Source organism: Kogia breviceps, chromosome 10, assembly GCF_026419965.1.
Source record: "Kogia breviceps isolate mKogBre1 chromosome 10, mKogBre1 haplotype 1, whole genome shotgun sequence".
In the NCBI taxonomy this organism is placed as follows: domain Eukaryota; kingdom Metazoa; phylum Chordata; class Mammalia; order Artiodactyla; family Physeteridae; genus Kogia; species Kogia breviceps.
In genome coordinates this window covers 55,332,325-55,347,500 of record NC_081319.1, presented here as the reverse complement: position 1 = coordinate 55,347,500, position 15,176 = coordinate 55,332,325, and the positions used below count along the sequence as shown (strand labels likewise).

The 15,176-nt window shown below is 36.9% G+C and overlaps 1 protein-coding gene across 4 annotated transcripts in view; it reads left to right on the top strand.

Annotated features, from left to right (window-relative positions):
- RBMS3 (RNA binding motif single stranded interacting protein 3) overlaps positions 1–15,176 on the top strand; it is a 1,499,266-nt gene that overhangs the window by 1,342,916 nt on the left and 141,174 nt on the right. The gene's annotated exons all lie outside the window — the stretch shown is intronic.

The window sequence follows — 15,176 nt, the reverse complement described above, 5'->3', positions numbered from 1 at the left end:
GAAATCTCTCTTTGAGCTTACTGGTTATGACTTTGTATCTCAGGGTCAGAGTTCCAATTTCAGTGCACAAAGCCCTTGCCTTTGGCAGCTGAAGGCCTGTTATTATGGGCAGAGATGAACATTTCCCTGGACCAAGATCTGTAATTTTCTGTATTAAGTCTTGAACCAGTAAAGTGAAGTATCAGTGACTCACTTAAAATTCTTTTTCTCATGAAGCAGGTTAGTAATTCTATTAAGTCCAGTAAAGGGGATAAATCTGGACCACTGTAGTTTTGCATCTTAAATAAAACACTGTGAATCCACAGACTGAGATGTGGCTTTCCCCTCATACTGTGTAGATTGTCGGGACACCTGTTCTCAATACAGAACAGAGCCGACTCTGTTCACCTCTTTCCTTGATGCCTCGCCATGTCTGCAGTGAAGGAACCAAACGTAGAGTTTCTCAGTGCTGATGGCCATTTCAGGAGAGAGAGAAGGGCCGCTCCCAGAAGTCCTACCCTCCAAAGGCAGATGAGTGAGGTCCTACAGAGCAAGATAGCCAGAGCACATAGAAAGACTCCAGGAATGCCTTCACAGGCTCTTCCTCCCATATGCCATTGTCACTTTTCTTCATATGTCTATATTTCATAAACTAAACCATGTAGCAGTGTTCTAGTGTTACCTTACTCTGTTTTAACTCATATTTAATAGCAGCTCAGTGGTTTCTCTTGTGCCTTTTGTTTTACTTGAAGCTTATGCATATTTTTAGGAGGTACTTTAGATTTTCTTCAGGGATAATTATAGGTTCTAGAACAACTATTGTCCAACAAGGAAATCCAAGGAAAGTCCAAGGACCTAAAAAATAATCTAGGATTTTTATGTAAGAGGGCAGGAATGTTAGATAAAGCTGTATTGGTATACGATGAATGAATGTTGAAACTGGGGGAATGGGATATGGGGATACTATTTTCTCTCTTCTGTGTATGTTTGAAAATTTTCGTAAAGAGTTATTTATAAATAAATAAATAACAGGCATATAGGGATGATTGAGCATTTTTTAGACAAACTTTTGAGGCGTTTTATGTCTGAGCATTTTTTAGACAAACTTTTGAGGCGTTTTATGTCATTGATACATAAGGTTCAAAAATGTAAAGGGAGGGCTTCCCTGGTGGCGCAGTGGTTGAGAATACGCCTGCCGATGCAGGGGACATGGGTTCGTGCCCTGGTCCGGGAAGATGCCACATGCCGCGGAGCGGCTGGGCCCGTGAGCCATGGCCGCTGAGCCTGCGCGTCCAGAGCCTGTGTTCCGCAACGGGAGAGGCCACAGCAGTGAGAGGCCTGCGTACCGCAAAAAAAAAAAAAAAAAAATAAGGGGACGATCTAAAACCTAAGTGGAAATTAAGGGGAAAAAATGCTACAATTTTAGAACATTTTTCAGTTTCCCGTTGTGAGTGATGGAATTTACTCCTTGGAGTGTGATTGGCATCATTTTATTTGATCAGAAAATCACACAAAATATTTTTGTGGTTGTTAGCATATTTGCAGGCTCTTAGAGACTGATACTCTTTTCTGTCATAATACATCATGCATAGATGAAAAATATATTCCGATCTATTCCTTTTTAAAAATATTCTCTTTCACGTATATGGACACACACACACACACACACACACAACTCCTAGAATTCCTTCCACCCCTGCCACTAATGAAATGTGCATGAGTGTGTGCATGTGTGTTTTTCACATTTAAAAGCAGGTCAGTTGAAGAGTTGTTTTATCATTATAGCTTTTTTGTTAATCAGGTAATGCTGAAAATTCTCTTTCAAATTGAGATGTTTATATATGTATCTGCTCCATTATCAAAGAAGTTGGGAAGGTCCAATAGTATTAAAGAAACAAAACCAGCAGACACGAAGATCCTGCACACACACACACACACACACACACATACATAATTAAACAGAAAGTAATTTATAATGCATTTCCACTTTGTGACTATTATAATAAGGATGCTAAGTTAGAGTGAATCCCACCTATTTAATAGAAAAATACTTGATTCCATTTATTTTCAGGAAGTAACAGTTCAGACACTGGAGGGATAGTCAGTAAACATACCAATTATGCTAGGGAACAAAATTATGAATGCCTGAGTATTTTCAGCCTTTATTCTCCTCTGCTTCCCAAAGAATACTTTATATATCTGTTTTTTTTGTTTGTTGTTTGTTCTTCTGATTAATGGGTAGGCAGAGCTATAGATTTGAAAGGAGCAGACTGGCAACATTTTCTTTTGGAAAAGTACTAGCAAGAAATAAGATTAGATCCTAGATGATAAGGGAAAAGGGTGCAAAGACAGGAGTCTGTGAAGACAGAGGAAGTCCAGGGGCAGATGGGATATTCAGAGAAAGTGAAAAGAAAGAGACGGGGATCTTCTTACTATTTTCTTTAAAGATAGTAGGGTAGATTGGATGCTTTCTGATGTTTCTTAACTGTTTTTCTTTGCACTTTATTCTCTGCTGAGACTGGATCGTGAGGAGACCAGCTTTATTCATGTTATATAACCTTTCACAAATACAGTGTTTGATCTGCTTTCTTGGCTAAGAAAGCAGATCTGCATTCTTGTACCTTCAGTGAAGGTACAAGAATGAATGTCCACAAAGGGAACTATCTTCTCATCTTCCACTTCCATCTTCTCTTCCACTGAAACTCTGGTTCCTTTGAGATTACATCATTCCTACCTTTCTGGACTCCTTTGGACCTAACTGAAGGTAATTTCTATCCTGCTCCCCTTCGTCCCTAAGAATTGGGAACCAGATGGTGGAAGGACAAGATTCAAGAATGAGAGACCTTCCGTAGCCTCTCCTCCACACTCTCATTTAAATATGAAATATTTATTCCATAGTGGGATTTGCTATCTTTACAAAGAACTAAAACCCAAAACTTCAGGTTTGGCAATGGAAGTATCTCCACATAACTAGGGACAGCTAGACCTGGAAATGGGATTCTTATCTCATGAGATGCATCTTCCCCCTGAGGCTCCTTTGCTATCACCCTGTTAACCTCTTGAGACAGCAAATCCCCTTTTACTTTGACTCAGAAGAGGTCAAGATTGGAACCCTGGTGGATCTCTGGTCTCCTCTCCCATCTCCTTCCTCTTCCCCACTTGGGTCTGTCACTTCATTGTCATTCTTCCGAAGAGCCAAGCATGCACTCCCCTCAGAGCATTTGTACTCTGTCCTTTTTCCTAGAACACTGTCCTTCTTCATAGCTCCAAAACTTTCTCCTTTCTTTCATTTAAGCCTTTGTCTAGATCTTTCCAGATTACTGTATCTAAGCTAGGACTTCCTTTTCTGTCACTCTCTGCCCCTTACATTGCCTTGACTGTTTTTTTTAGTACTTATCACAAATGAAGTAATATTTATAAAAATGCTTGCTCAGTGGCTGTCTCTCTTGACTACAATATAATGTTTGTGATAGCAGGGACTTTGTTCACTAGTTTAGTTCTGTAGGTTCTAGAATAATACCTGGCACATAGTAAGTGCTCAATAAATAATTGTTGAATGAATGAATGTTCTTCCCTTACTGTAGAGGAAAGGCTGTAATCAATCAAGATTGTGATAATTGTGATGAGAAGTAAGGAAGAAGGGATAATATGATACAGGAAGCAGAGTGAATGATAGAATATCAAAGACAAGATTAAATCTCGGTTCTGACATCTATTAGCTGTGATACTTGTTCAGTTTGCCTAAACTCATTGACCTTTAGTTTAGTTTAGTTTTGTTTTATTTTTTTAATCTCAAAATGGTTTTATCTCAAAAACAGGATTCATTTTGAGGACTAAATGTAATGATGCACTAAAGCATGTAGCACAATATCAGACATAAGAAGCTTCATTTCAAAATTGTTAACTATATAATTCCTCTTACAAAAGCTCATCTGTTCTTTAGAACCTACATTTCTGATCAAATCTTAAATTACAATTTACTTTCTTTTCATTTTTATATCTGCCAACAGGAGAATATTCTGATATATCTGTTCTCATTGTATTTTGGTTAAAAGCAAGGGGTTCACCCTCCGGACCATCTAAAACCAGTCTTCTCAGAACCAGCTTCCCATATGAGGAACCAGGGGATTGATTTTAGATACAGACATTCTGCTTAGAACCATCTTCCCACATGAACAACCACATGATTGATTTTAGATATGACCCCCAGAAGAACTCCTCTCTATTCCTCAGAAGGCCTCAGGGTATTAGCCAAGTAAGATCACAATGTGAGATGCCCAAACCGAGACATGAGCAGTTCACCAGACCTAGTAAGAGGTGTGTTTCATTTCATTCCCATAGAGAGAAGAAGACAGATGTTGGCTTGACATTAGCTAACTTTTTTTAAGAGCATCCAAAATGGAAAAAGTAAAGAATAGTAGTACTTTGTCCTTTATATTGATATTATTTGGCAAGTTGGACAAGGTCTCTCATGGGCTGTATCTACAAGACTGAAACAAAGCAGAGTGTTTTATAGTACTTCAGCATATTGAGGTCTTTTCCCAAAGTTGACCCTGGTAAAACAGATCATAATCCATATAAAAAGAAAGCTCTCCTTTGTTTTTTTTTTTTTACCACTTTCAGTTTTAGAGTCTAAAACAGAACCTTTGAACTCATCACTTGAAATTCATCACTGTGATGCCTGCAGTTTGGGGTCTGTTTTCAATTGACCATATTATCTATGGTGGGAATAAAAGAGAGAAATGGCTCCAGGGAAATGGCTCTAAAAGTCATATTTTTTGCATGTGCCCCAAAGATATTAATAACACCTAACATTTGTATGCTTCATGGTTTATAAAAAGCTATTTCTCTGCCTTTCTTATGTAATTGTCACACATTTACTCCCAATCTTTCATTCGTTCAACTAATATTTACTCTGTGGTACTATATACCAAATTTAGGGTTAAGTGCTGAATGTAAAGTCATGTGATCCCATGAGTCATGGAGCAGCCACAAGTTAAAAGTAAGTTCCAGAAATCGTAAGCAGCTCGTCCAAGGTTTTATAATGAATAAATGGTAAAACTGAGATGTGAAAATAAAATTCATGGTCAGCAAAATGACCGTACACATCATACCTTCAAATATCCTCAGTTTGTGAGAACTGTGTCAATGGCTTTTTCCTTTCAGAAAAGCTTTTATATGTCCCTGGTTGGTGACTGCTGCTCCAGGTTTTATATCTAATCACCATGTCCAGGAAATACATGCTGTGTTCGATACAAAGTGTTTACTTCTTTGATTATGATTATTTTTAAGTTAAAAAAGAGCATATTATCAAACCACAGTTGCTTACAGTAGCCAAATTTGCAGTAATCTTTAGGAAACCAGGGAAAGGTTTCCATGCCTACTTTAGATTAAAAAAAAAAACCTTCCTTGCAGACTTATTAAACACCAAATGTATTATTAAGAAATTTAGAGACTCTCTTCAGGCAAAAATATTTTTCAAACTTGACAGATATATCCACTACCTAACCAGACTGAAGAACAGTCTTGGCTTATTCAGCTGAGTAGATGAAGAAGGAATGATCCTCCGTGCTTTCTGTTGTCAAGTCATGGGACAGTTTTCTGGGTGTCTTCTGCCCTAAAAATGAAAAATAAGCGTGCTTACTAAAATTGTGTGTGTGTGTGTGTGTGTGTGTGTGTGTGTGTGTGTGTGTGTGTGTAATCGACTGTGTTCCAGAAGCTACATTATGCTTGGGGAAAACAAAGATGAATAATGCAGGGAGCCTACCCTCAAGAGGTTTTTGATTTGGTAGAGAAAGACATATAAACCTAAGCTAGCAGCAGTGTTTTGCACATGCCAAATTAGATGTCTATATGGTAGATGCACACAGGAAGAGATTGGAATAGACTTGCGATTTTTTTTATCACTTGTATTTTGCTATCAGAAAGAAAATTCTTTAAGGGCTAGAACTGTGTGGGAATAAACGTGTCCATTTTATTCCGTTTAAATCTTTCATGGATAACACAATACCTGGTAGATAGCACTTACGTTTCAAATTAATTTTGAAAGTATTTCGGGAAAGGTTGGATGAATTAATTGAATGAATGTATTAAAACATTAATTAATGGTAAGGTCTCTCTATGGGAACTTGGGGCGGGGGACGTGGATAAAGAGGTCAGGAAAGATTCTATGAAAATGATTAAGTGGGAAAAATGGGAAGCCAGTCAGGACGGAAGGATCAGTATAAGCAAATCTAGGAAGGTGTGAAAGGTCTCAGCCCTTTCTGAGTAGTCCTGTAAGTAGAAATAGAGATGTGTATATTTAGGTCATGATTTTGGATAGCATTTTGTGCTAAGGAGCTTGGACTTTATCCTATAGGTGGACATATGGAAGATTAACATGAAAAAGTTTGCATTATAGGAAGACCTATAGGCAATAGAAATCCATATTAAATACCTTTAATGTCCAGTCCCAATGGAAGAATTGATACCTATCTAAGAAAAATGAATTTAGGATAGTTACTCAATCTTCCTCTGGGGTAGTCTAGCCCTAAACTGTTTTATCCCTTTGCTTCTGTAGCGAGAACAAACAGATATTCTATTTTAGAGCCATTCGTATGCACTGTTTTTACACTCAACTCCTCCATAGCAAGGACTGATTCCTTGTATGAGTCCTTAGATACATTTATCTATAGACATTTACGGCACATATGGTCTTTAACACATCTTTGAAGAACGCAGTTTCTAGTGTCTCGGTTAAATTTACTTAGTATTGATTAGTAAGTGATTCAGGCTCCATGAAAGCACTCTTCAAATTGTCACAATTTTAGTTCCTTGAATCTTGAGTTAGAAAAAGCTCCATCCCAAGCCATTGCCCCCATAAATCCTTCATCCACAGAAGGGACGTTCTCCTCCCAGCTGATGCCTGGAGCCCTGTAAACAGATACCTACCCAGTTATATACTGCTTTCCCTTTGAAACTGGAACATATTTATTTCTACTAACTCAGTTAACTGCATTTTGGGAATTCTTTCACTCTCTAGCCCAGGTAATATATGCTTAGAAACAGCATACAGGAAATTGACCTATGTTTTCTTGACCTGAGCTTGGGTTCAGTTTGGGGGTGCGTATGTGTTTGCTTCGTTGGTGGAGGATTGTAAGTGGATACTGGGAAAAATCCTGATGTTTTTCATTATAAGATTCCTCACTCTGGTTTCCCCTCCATTTGTTTTTAGGGCAGGTAACATGAGCTCCATGTGAAATTAGAGCTATACCTGGGACTAGGACTTGAAATTCTCTCTTGTTTTTTGATTTTTCAAGCAGGCTGGCTAGTTATATTTAAATATGGAAATTATGGGGCTCTAGTCTCTCTTAAAAGAGGAAAAGGTTGTGCTCTCACTCTTAAATCCTTTAGAATTTCATTAATGTAAGGAATCTTAAGAAGTTTTCTTGTCTATCTATCTGCATGCATTTAATAATTTGATCAGCAGATAATGAATTGTGTGCTTCTCTCAGACAATTTGCTAGGCCACTGGGGTGGATGCTGGGCAAAGGTGAATATGACCCAGCTCCCGACTCCAATCAAATCAGATTCTCCTAATAGTGGAGAAGAACATGGACACGCATTATGGAAATTTAATGAGATTTAGCTGGTCCCCTATTGATGGACATTGATAAATTATGGTACATGATAATTATGCTACAATACTGAGCAGAATTTCAAAAGGATGATATGTGCTGACTCTTCATATATAATTAAACAAACAATAAAACCCACATTCTGAGTGTCCCCTTTGGAACTGAAAAAAAAAAAAAAAAAAAAAACCAGATAACTGGAAGATGGATTAGTAGGTATATATTTATGCATTTTCCTGGAAGGAATTATAAGAAATTGGGCGGAGTTGAGAAGGGGTCTTATACCCTTTGTTTTTAACCTTTGTATAATTTGAATTTACTACCAAGAATGTCCTTCTTTTGTTTATGTGTTTATTGATTTTTAATATCAAAGGGATATCTGTACTATAAGATTATTGCCGTGTATTTTTTTCTTCTTTGTGTCTCTTTCTAATAAAAAGTGCCATGTTACATAGAGTGTGTAGTAATCAATAAAGATTACATATAGTATGCAAAGAGGTCTATCAGAGGCAAGTACAGCACCGTGGAAATATGAGGCAGGGGAGGAGGAAGACAAGACCAGATATGGTCCATCTTGGTCAGTAAATAAGATTCTCCTTGTTTTAAAGACTCTTTATCTTAGAAACATTTTCCTTTGATGTTTTGCCTTCCAACTATACAAGCTTCCCCAATCTGTTGTTGGACAGGTAAGTCAGCCAGTTGTAGATTAGTCAGTTAGTGCTTCTTGGAAGTACCTGTGCTTTGCACTTTCTTAGTGTCTTCACTCAGCACAGATGAGGTTTCAGTCAGAAGGAACCAATTGTACCTCCAATATGTACATTGTATCTCATCTACGTGAATCATTAACTTTCTCTCTTATGTTATTCCCCTAAACAAGGTTTGGTTTTTCTTCTAAGAATAAATTTTTCCATATGAAAAGAATTATCAGAGAATTGTTACAAATAAGAAAAAGATGGTACCTTGCTTGTTTCCTTTTTTTTAAATTAAAAAAAAAATTTTTAATTGAAGTACAGTTGATTTACAATGTTAATTTCTGCTCTACAGCAGAGTGATTCGGTTATGCATATATATATGGTTTATTTCCATATTCTTTTCCATGATGGTTTGTCATATGATATTGAATATAGTTCACTGTACTATACAGGAGGACCTGGTTGTTTATCCATTCTATATATAAAAGCTTACATCTGCTAACCCCAACCTGCCACTCCATCCCTCCTCCAACACCCTCCCTCTTGGCAACCACCAGTCTGTTTGTTTTAATACTTGAAACAGAGATGTGAACTTGAGATAATTACTTAGCCATAATATGATATATATTAAAAAAAAAATACTATGTTTTTTCTCTCTTTTTTTCTAGAGAAACAGCTGTTCTGCTTTTGTTGTCACTCTGGAGAATTTTCTTTTTCTGTCAGCCCGCTTCCCATAGTAAAGAATTTTATTTGCAACTAAATATAAGCACTAATCCATTTCAGAAAGATAAAATTGGGAGTGTACATGCAAGTTACACTTTCTTTAAGTGTTATTAACTTTTTATTTGTTTCCACCATTTTACATTTCTTTGGCCTAAATGGTAGGAGTACACATGTGTCTGACATTTGTAAATATTACCCATGGTAAATCAGAAAAACAAATACTGTATGCTAACACATATATATGGAATCTAAGAAAAAAAAAAAAAGGTCATGAAGAACCTAGGGGCAAGACAGGAATAAAGACACAGACCTACTAGAGAATGGACTTGAGGATATGGGGAGGGGGAAAGGTAGGCTGTGACAAAGTGAGAGAGTGGCATGGACATATATACACTACCAAACATAAAATAGATAGCTAGTGGGAAGTAGCCTCATAGCACAGGGAGATCAGCTCGGTGCTTTGTGACCACCTAGAGGGGTGGGAGGGAGGGAGATGCAAGAGGGAAGAGATATGGGAACATATGTATATGTATAACTGATTCACTTTGTTATAAAGCAGAAACTAACACACCATTGTAAAGCAATTATACTCCAATAAAGATGTTTTTAAAAAATTAGAAAATGTGAAAAATATATATATATATTACCCATGTAATTTGTTTATTCTGTTAAAATAAACTTTTATGAGAATGGCAGTACAAGTCATCTTAGCAGATCTCATTGAATGCTTGGTTTTCACTTCTAATTCTAACCTGTGCTCAGAGAACCACAGTAATCACATCTTAGTGAATATTCAGTCTTTTTGCTCCATCCCAAAGTTATGGCTCGAGCACAGGAACTGTCCAAAACTCATTTCTTTTTACCTCTGATGGGGAAGGTGGAAGGTAAGCAATTGGAGAGAATGTTTGATTAGAAATCCAGAATACACAGTTCTGGGTATGATGTTTCTATCAGCTACCACAATTTAGCTGGCAATTCATTGAACTTTTATTTTCCTTAGTGACAAAATAAAGAGTTTAAATTAAATGCATGTTAAGATCAAACGACACAGGGACTATAGGCCTTCCAGGATGGAAGTTTAGTACAACTAAGAACTGTCCAAATAACTATACCTCATTTAGTATACAAAACATAGTTAAATGGTAAACAGGCTATAGAAGTTGAAAGGAAATGGAAACAAATAGCCCACTTTGCTATATACAAAAGGCTTTCTAACTCCAAAATATAATAATTCAGTGTTGTAACCTTCAAGTAATGTTTGTCATGTCAATTGTGGTCTAGATTTGGGACTTGCTGTTTCTACATCTGGGGAAGATATGTAGCTATAGATATACATGTACATATATGCATATGAACTTTATCATTATAAAGCATATGTGGGAGAGAAAATAGCAAATCATTTGCACACAAATCAGAGGAATTCATCTGCAAACTTTCCTGGATATAACAGCAACTATTTTATTTTATTTTATTTTTCTACTGCAAAGCACTTTATTTTTTTTTAATTAATTTTTATTGAAGTATTGTTGATTTACAATGTTGTATTAGTTTCTGCTATACAGCAAAGTGAATCAGTTAAACATATATATATATATCCACTCTTTTTTAGATTCTGTTCCCATACAGGTCATTACAGAGTATTGAGTAGAGGAGTTCTCTGTACTGTACAGTAGGTCCTTATTAGTTGTCTGTTTTATATATAGTAGTGTGTATATGTCAATCCCAATCTCTCAATTTATCGCTACCCCCTTCCCCCCTTGGTAACCATAAGTTTGTTTTCTGCATCTAACTGCAAGTATTTTAAAGGTAGTATTAAAAATATAAGGACATGGGTTCTAACATGGAGTTAGAACCAGACTTATATCCATAACTTGTACATCAGACTTATATCCATAACTTGTACATCATTGTTATTTATCCCATATCAGTACAGGCTACTACTGTCTGCCTATGAAGGAATTAGGGATCCTGATCAGGTAGAAGACAGAAGGAAGCTTAAGGACTATGGAGAATTATAGTAAGGGCTGAAAGTCCAAATATGTTGTTGTGTCACCTTAAAGAAAAACACACAACATAGGAGTCATTAAAGTTTTATTCAGGGACCTTACTGAGGACTGTGGCCTGGGAGACAGCCTCTCAGAAGCTCTGAGGGAATTATTCGAAAAAGGTAGTGGAGAAACTACCTTACATATGATTTTTGGCCTGGGAATATGTGCCATCAAGCATACACCTTGATAAAAAATCACTGCTAGTCACAAAGAACAAATATCTTAAGTGAATGATTTTAGTGCTTTTCTATCAATGGGTAGAAGCAAGAATTGGGGCTCATTAAAATTCTCCCTGACCTCTACATCTAACTGTCTAAGGGGCCTGTTTGTGCAAAGCACAGAGTGCTGCATCCTGTTTTTCATCCCCAATTCCCCTGACGGTGCCCTGTTGGTGACAGCAGTGGCTAAGGACCTAGGGCTGTGGGGGCTGAGCCAGGCTCTTTGTTCTTTGTTCTCAGTTCTAGTGCTGGCAGTTTTCATCTGGAATTCTAAAAGTGTTTCAACTACATCCTGTCATTGTATCCATCTCATTTATGAATATTTTCATTTAGCAAACATTTGATAGAAGCCTGCTTTTAGCCAGACTTGGTATCAGTCCTTCCTGTACTCAGGTCATGGTCTGGCACTTGGCCTGGAGAGAACCATGCATGTGAACTGTGACGTTTCCAAACTCTGAGGTATTGGACGTGATTTCTAAGCTAGAGGATGTTCTGTGGCTATCATGCTAGAGGCAGACATCCATTCTCTGTTCCCCGAATACCGATCCATATTTCTATTATGACAGCCATTGCCATCCATTAGAGTATTCCTCTTGTCTTTTTCCCTCTAGACTGACCGCTTTTTCAGGTACAGAGTCCAGGGTAGTGAAACATATACGTATACTGAATAGCTTTCAGTTTTCTTTTTTTAATGAATGAATGTGTTAAAAATGTTTCTAAGTTTAACATCCTTTGATTAGTATCGTTTTTGAATTCATTCGTTTGAACAGCTTTTTAATGTACAAGTCACCCTGAATATCACAGGGATAGTTTAATTAAAAACTAATTCGTATCCATACCTGAAAAAAAAGATAGTTTCTAGATTAAAATTTTATCATATTTTATCTTAGTTCTTGAAATGTTTTTTTTAATTTGTTTTCATCTCATCCCTCTACTCTCACACAAAGATTTTTTAAGCTCGCCCCCAGTAAACTGCTTCTGTTGTCATTAGCTTACTCTCTCTACCAGCTCCTCCCACTCTAGTTTTTTTTTTTTTCTGAAGTGAGATTTATAATCTATCTGAGGTGAGAAATTGTAAAATTTAATATTTAAGACATTGGCCTTGTAAGTTATGATAATAAAGAGACATTTTTTAAAAAAGCATCACCACAAATCCAATATAAATACTAGAAGAATTTAAATAAACTGAATGCTAAAAATTAAAAATGTTCAACTTCCCTAAGGGACAGCAGGAATTCTGCTATTAATACATATTAGCTGAAATGTATGTCAATACCTACTTATAAGATATGATGTTAGAAACATTTTTAGTGAATCATAAAACTGAAGTTGTGTTAAGTTTTAAATAAAAATCAATATATAGTGTTTTACATTAATTTTGCTCAGCAAAATACTTGTTGTCTGTTCATTTGCTTAAAATAGCAAATCCTGTAAACCATTAGATTATTTTGTCAGTTTATGCATCCGATGTTTTATGTTTAATGCAGAGTTTGGAAGACTGGAAATACTCCACTAAGCAAGCAAATTGTAATTACTTCTTCATAATTACCATGCAACTTTATTGCCATGCATTGTTATAATTATATTTTAAATATTCCCCATTTACATGAGAGACCATAATGTATTCTAGCACATACAATCTGTGGCTTATAACTGCATCTCACTTCCACAAAGGCGTTTTCTTCATTTAGCCTCTATTTCAACTACTGTTAAAAGAGACTAAACAAAATCAATTGGCATCATAATACTGCAATAAGGAAATTGTAGACAATATAATATTTCTGTGCTACTGAAATTGTCTCATTATTCAGAGGACTCATGTTTAACATCTAAGGTATATTCCTCCTTCCTTAAGGATTCAGTCATAATCACATCAGTGCTTCTCAAACCTCAGTGCATACAGGAATCACCTTGGGATCTGGTGCAAATACAGATTTTAATTCAGTATATCTGGGAAAGGGCCCTCGACTCTGCATTTCTAACAGGCTCCCATGTGCTGATACCACTGCTGTTGGTCCTTGGGCCACACTGAATAGCAACACTGTCAAGTATTATGTATAGATATCGACGTGCAAAATGCTGTTAACAATTTTCACACACACACACACAAACTTCACCCAGAACTCTGCTAATAATCACTTTCCACCTTCAAGCCTGGAAATTACTTAACTACTGTTAGAAGACTTAACAGAAACTGTTACCCAAATCAGCTTCCTCTGTTCACCACTCAAAAGCCAATACTCAAGAGACAAGTGTTGGTTGAAAAGAAAAGATTGCTTTATTCAGGAGACCAGTAACCTAGGGACTCGTGTCCAAGAACCAACTCCCAAGTTTCTGCTCAACCATGAAAGTTTTTAAAGGAAGAATCATTTGGGGAGGGGGTCAGAGTCTTTGTTATCTTCCGCTGTGTATAGACCTTCTTCTGATTGGTTGGTGGTGAGGTAGCAGGGTGGTATCCAGGAATCTTGTACTTGGCCTGAAGTTATCATCCTCCACCTGGGTGGGGGCCTTAGTTCCTGCAGAAGAACTCCGAGAAATATTGTTCTGTATATCCCTTGAGGAGGAACCAGGACCCTGCCCCAGGGCAGCTGCGCTAGTGTTTCTTGCCTGCTCCTCCTTTGTTTCTGCATTCTCTCCTCTCCCTGATTAGCAGCTCTTTGAATCTACCCTTTGAAACTCAGGGAAGGTCAAGGAGGCTGAATGAAGCCTATTTCCTACAAAGAAGAAATGGGGGACACGGAAAGGATTTGTACCCAGGAGGGCCCCACAGGGTCCTTCTCGGTTTCAAAACATCATTGAACCTGTGAAAACAATCTGCCAAGTAAGCATGTCACTCTTAAGTGACATGGGGTAGTAAGAGACAGCTTCCAGAAGAATGTGACGTTTGAGCTACATTCTGAAGGTTGATTAGTAGTTTGCCAGATGGAGGGTATGGGTCCAGGGGGCGGGGTAGGAGGGAGATGCAAAAGGAAATTTCAGGCAGGAGGAAAGGCATTTAGAGGTGAGGGGACTGTAAACCACTGGGGGAGAGGAGGAGACTGATGAAAAGTAAGATTAAGGGCACAAATTCTTATCTTCTAATTGAGGAGTTGAGATTTTATCTTGCAGGTGTTTAGAAATTATATGAGGGCTAGAAGATTACATAAATCTAATTAATATAATTTACTATGTTTTCTCTTCCACTCTGAATAAAATAGTCCCTTGGGAAACTAACAATCAGAATGACATGCCTGCAATTCTAGGGTAATATTATGGATATTCCATCTTATTCTAATGACGCATTTGAACATTTGTTTCTGGGGTTTTATTTTTTTAATTCATTTAGCGAAACATTGTGGCCCTATCTTCTTTCCCATCATAATCATCTTCAAATTAAGAAAGTAACAGGAGATGTTTCAACTTAGCAATGTCAATAAATACAAATAGGTCATTGTCAACATCCATAGCCTAACAGTTTATGAAGATCCTTGAATATCAGGGTGGCTAATATTTGAAGCCTCTAAGACACTGCAAAACACAATTTGCAAATATATCTCAGTTGAAAGCTAAGGTCTCACCCCATGACTTTTTAAATTTCCCCTAGTGTTAAAAATAATTTTTTGAAAGTTCTCTTTTCAATATTGGTAAACTTCAAGATAGGTTTAAAATCCAAAATCTCCTAGTCTATCTATATTTGATCCTTGGCAAGCTAGACTATTGTTATCTGGTAATATTTGTTTCAAGGATGCTTCTGCACAATTTTTTATGCTAGTGGGTAAAAGAAATCTTAAGGTTAATCGTTCATTCAGTCTTTTCTTTTCCTGCTCCCCAATTCTATAGCTTCCAAGGTTTCACCAAAAAAAGACTTAAATGTATATATACACATATGCACACATACACATATGTATAGTAGGAGAGGAAAAA